Raw genomic sequence first — 5,616 nt, 5'->3', positions numbered from 1 at the left:
AATATCTTCACATAAAAACAAAACAGAAGCATTCTGAGAAACTTCTTTGTGATGTTTGCATTCATCTCACAGTGTTGAACCTGTTTTTTAATTGAGCAGTGTTGAAACGCTCTTTTTGTACAATCTGCAAGTGAATAATTGGAGTGCTTTGAGGCCTTTGGTGGAAAAGGAAATATCTTCACATAAAAACTAGATAGAAGCATTCTGAGAAACTTCTTTGTGATGTGTGCATTCATTTCACAGACTTGAACCTTTGTGTTGATTGAGAAGTTTGGAAACGGTCGTTTTGTAGGCTCTGTAGTGGGATATTTGTGAGACCACTGAGGCATCTGGGGAAATAGGAAATCTCTTCAGATAAGAACTAGACAGAAACATTCGGAGAAAGTGCCTTCTGATGTGTGTATTCATCTCACAGAGTTGAACCTTTGTTTTGATTGAGCAGTTTGGAAACAGTCTTTCTGTACTATCTGCAAATGGATATTTGGAGCTCTTTGCGGCATACGTTGAAAAAGGAAATATATTCACTTAAAAACTTGACAGAAGCATTCCGAGGAACTTCTTTTTTATGTGTGCATTCACTTCACAGAGTTGAACCTTTCTTTTGATTGAGTAGTTTTGAAACACTCTTCTTGTAGTATCTGCAAGTGGATATTTGCAGCATTTTCGGGCCTGCAGAGGAAAAGGATATATTTTCACATAAAACCTAGACAGAAGCATTCTGAGAAACTTCTCTGTTATTTTTGCATTCATCTCACAGAGTTGAAACTTTCTTTTGATTGAGCAGTTTGGAAACTCTCTTTTTGTAAAATCTGCATGTGTATATTTGGAGTGCATTGTGTCTTATAGCGGAAAAGGAAATAACTTCACATAAAAACTAGACAGAAGCATTCTGAGTAACTTCTTGTGACTTGTGCATTCATTTCACAGAGTTGAATCTTTCTTTTGATTGAGCAGTTTGGAAACAGTCCTTTTGTAGAATCTGCAAGTGGAGAGTTAGAGCACTTTGCGGACTACAGTGGAAAGGGAAACATCCTCACATTAAAACGAGACAGAAGCATTCTGAGAAACTTCTGTGTGATGTGTGCATTCATATCACAGACGTAAGCCTTTCTTTTGATGGAGGAGTTTGGAAACAGCCGTTTTGTACAACCTGCAAAGGGATACTTGTGAACCTTTTGAGGCCTCTGAGGCAATAGGAAATATCTTCACATAAAAACTAGATAGAAATTTTCTGAGAAACTTCGTGATGTGTGTGTTCATCTCACAGAGTTAAAACTTTCTTTTGATTGAGAAGTTTTGAAACACTCTTTTTATTGAATCTACAAGTGGATATTTGGAGCGCTTTGTGGCCTACAGTTGAATAACAAATATCTTCATGTAAAAACGAGACAGAAGCATTCTGAGAAACTTCTTTGTGATGTGTGCATTCATCTCACAGAGTTGAAATTTTACTTAAATTGAACAGTTTTGAATCAGTCGTTTTCTAGAATCTGCAAAGGGATATCTCAGAGCACATTGCAACCTCTAGGGAAACTGAAAATAATTTCACATAAAAACTAGACAGAAACTTTCTATGAAATTTCCTTGTGATGTGCACCTTCTTCTTACAGAGCTGAAACATACTTTTGATTGAGTAGTTTGGAAACCGTCTTTTTGTAGAATCCACAAATGGATATTTGGAGAGCCTTGTGGCCTGTGGTGGAAAAGGAAATACCTCTACATAAAAACTAGAGAGAAGCATTCTGAGAAACTTCTTTGAGATGTGTGCATTCAACTCAGAGAGTTGAACCTATCTTTTGATTGATCAGTTTGGAAACTTTCTTTCTGTAGCATCTACAAATGTATATTTGGAGCACTTAGAGGCCTATATTTGAAAAGGAAATATCTCCACATAAAAACTAGCAGAAGCATTCTGAGAAACTTCTTAGTGATGTGTGCATTCATCTGGGAGAGGTGAACCACTCTTTTGATTGAGTAGTTTGGAAACAGTCTTTTTGTAGTATCTGCATGTGGATATTTGGAGCTCTTTGTGGCCAATGGTGGAAAAGGAAATATCTTCACACAAAAACTAGACTGAAGCATTCTGAGAAACTTCTTTGTGATGTGTGCATTCATCTCACAGAGTTGAACCTTTCTTTTCATTGAGCACTTTTAAAACACTCTTTTTGTAGAATCTTCAAGTGGATATTTGGAGAGATTTGGTGCCTAAAGTGGAAAAGGTAATACCTTCACCTAAAACCTAGACAGAAGCATTCTGAGAAACTTTTTTTGTGATGTGTGCATTCAACTCACAGAGTTAAACCTTTCTTTGGATTGAGCAGTTTTGAAGCACACTTTTTGCAGAATCTGCAATGGATATTTGGAGCGCTTTGAGTCCTACGTTTGAAAGGAAATATCTTCACATAAAAACAAGACAGAAGCATTCTGAGAAACTTTATTGTGATGTATGCATTTCTCTCACAGAATTGAACCTTTCATTGATTGAGCAGTTTTGAAACACTCTTTTTGTAGAATCTGTAAGTAGATATTTGGAACGCTTTGAGGCCTCTGGTGGAAAAGGAAATACCTTAACATAAAAATTAGACAGAAGCATTCTGAGGTACTTGTTTGTGATGTTGGCATTCATTGCACAGAATTGAACCTTTGTTTTGATTCAGCAGTTTTGAAACACTCTTTTTGTAGGATCTGCAATTGGATATTTGGAGTGATTGGCAGCCTACAATGGAAAATGAAATATCTTCACATAAAAACTAGACAGAATCATTCTGAGAAACTTCTTTATGATGTGTGCATTCAACTCACAGAGTTGAACAACTATTTTATTTGAGCAGTTTGGAAATAGTCTTTTTGTAGTATCTGCAAATTGATATTCAGAGCACTTTAAGGCCTATGGTGGAAAAGGAAATATCTTCACATAAAAATTAGACAGAAGCATTCTGAGAAACTTCTTTGTGACGTGTGCTTTACCTCAGAGATTTGAACATTTCTTTTGATTGAGCAATTTTGAAACACTCTTTTTGCAGTATCTGAAAGTGGATATTTGGAGTGATTGGCAGCCTCTAGTGGAAAAGGAAATATCTTCACATAAAAACTAGAAAGAAGCATTCTGAGAAAGTTCGTTGTGATGTGTGCATTCACCTCACATAGTTGAATGATTCTTTTGATTGAGCAGTTTTGAAACACACTTTTTGTAGAATCTACAAGTGGATATTTGGTGTGCTTGGGGCCTACGGTGGAAAAGGAATATCTTCACATAAAAACTAGACAGAAGCAATCTGAGAAACCTCTTTGTGCTGTGTGCATTCAACTCACAGAGTTGAAACTTTCTTTTGTTTGAGCAGTTTTGAAACACTCTTTTTGTAGGATCTGAAATTGGATATTTGGAGCGCTTTGGAGATTCCAGTGGAAAAGGAAATGTCTTCTCATAAAAACTCGACAGAAGCATTCTGAAAAACTGCTTTGTGATGTGTGCATTCATCTCACTGAGTTCAAATTTTCTTTTGATTGAACAGTTTTGAAATACTCTTTTTGTAGTATCTGTAAGTGGATACTTGTTGTGATTTTAGGCCTTTGTTGGAAAAGGAAATATCTTCATTATAAAACTAGACAGAAGCATTCTGAGAAACTTCTTAGTGATGTGTGTATTCATCTCAGAGAGTTGAACCACACGTTTGATTGAGCAGTTTGGAAGCAGTCTTTTTGTAATATCTGCCTGTGGATATTTGGAGCACTTTGATGCCTATGGTGGAAAAGGAAATACCTTAACATAAAAATTGGACAGAAGCAGTCTGAGAAACTTCTTCATGTTGTTTGCATTCATCTCACAGAGTTGAACCTTTATTTTGATTGAGCGGTTTTGAAACATTCTTTTTGTAGAATCTGCAAGTGGATAATTGGAGCGCTGTGAGGCCTATGGTGGAAAAGGACATATCTTCACATAAGAACTGTAAAGCAGGTTTCCTAAAAACAGCCTTGTGATGTGTGCATTCACCTCACAGAGGTAAGTGTTTCTTTTCTCTGATCAGTCAGGAAACTCTGTTCTTGTACAATCTGAAAAGGGGTATTTTTCAGCACTTTGAGGCCTATGTTGACAAAGGAAATACCTTCACATACAAAGTATAAAGAAATTTTCTGAAATACTTCTTTGTGATATGTGCATTCATCTCACAGAGTTGAAGCTCTCTTCTGATTCAGCAGTTTGGAAATGGATTTTTTGCAGAATCTGCAAATGAATATTTGTCAGCACTTTGAGACATATGCAGAAAAAGAATTATCTTCACAGAAAACTATAAAGAAGATTTCTGAGAAACTGTTTTGTGATATCTGCATTCCTCTCACAGAGCTAAATGTTTCTTTTCTTTGATCAGTTGGGATACTCTGTTTTTTTAGAATCTGCTAAGGGATATTTGTGAGTCCATATAGCCCTATTGTCTTCACATAAAAACTAGACAGAAGCCTACTGAGAAACTTCTTCATGATGCGTGCATTCATCTCAGAGAATTGAAGCTTTCTTTTTATTGAGAAGTTTGGAAACGTCTTTTTGTGGAATCTGTAAAGGGATATTTCTGAGCACTTGGGGCCTATAGTGAAAGAGAAAATATCTTCATATAAAAACTAGACTAAAGAATTCTGAGAAACTTCTTTGTGATGTGTGCATTCATCTCACAAATTTCAACCTTTCTGTTGATTGAGGAGTTTGGAAACAGTCTTTTTTAATATTCTTCAAGCAGATATTTGTGAGCACTTTGAGGCTCACGGTGAAAAAGGAAACATTCACATAAAAACTTAATAGAAGCTTTCTGAGAAACTTCTTTTTGGGGTGTGCATTCATCTCACAGAGTTGAAGCTTTCTTTTGATGAGCAGTGTGGAAACAGACTTTTGTAGAATCTGCAAAGGGACAATTTTGAGCACTTTGCATCCAGTGGTGGAAAAGGAAATACCTTCACATGAAAACTAGACAGAATGTTTCTGAGAAACTGCTTTGTGACATGTGCATTCATCTCCCAGATATGTCTGTTTGTTTTCATTTAGAAGATTGGAAACTCTTTTCTTGTAAAATCTGCAAAGGGATATTTGTGAGCCCTTTGAAGCTTATGGTGAAACAGGAAATATCTTCGCATAAAAACTACACAGAAACTTTCTGAGAAACATCCTGGCTATGTGAGCATTCATCTCACGGAGTTGAAACATTCTTTTGGTTGAGCAAGGTGTAAAGAGTCTTTTTGTAGAATCCACAAAGGGATATTTGTGAACGTTTTGAGGCCTATGGTGAAAAAGGAAATATCTTCACATAAAAACTAGACAGAAAGTTTCTGAGAAACCTCTTTTTGATGTGCATACATCTCACAGAGTTGAACCTTTCTTTTCATTGTGCAATTTAGAAAAAGTATTTTTGTAGGATCTGTAAAGGGATATTTGTGAGCACTTTGAGGCCTATGGTGAAAAAGCAATTATCTTCACATAAAATCTAGACAGAAGCATTCTGAGAAACTTCTTTGTGATATGTGCATTCATCATGCAGAGTTGAAACTTTGTTCTGATTGAGCAGTTGGGAAACAGTCTTTTTGTAGAATCTACGAATGGATATTTGGAGCGCTTTGATGCCTATGGTGAAA

The sequence above is a fragment of the Pongo abelii genome, chromosome 17 (genome assembly GCF_028885655.2).
Source record: "Pongo abelii isolate AG06213 chromosome 17, NHGRI_mPonAbe1-v2.0_pri, whole genome shotgun sequence".
Lineage (NCBI taxonomy): Eukaryota > Metazoa > Chordata > Mammalia > Primates > Hominidae > Pongo > Pongo abelii.
The sequence above is the reverse complement of the archived record's forward strand: the minus strand, read 5'-3'. Positions refer to the sequence as shown.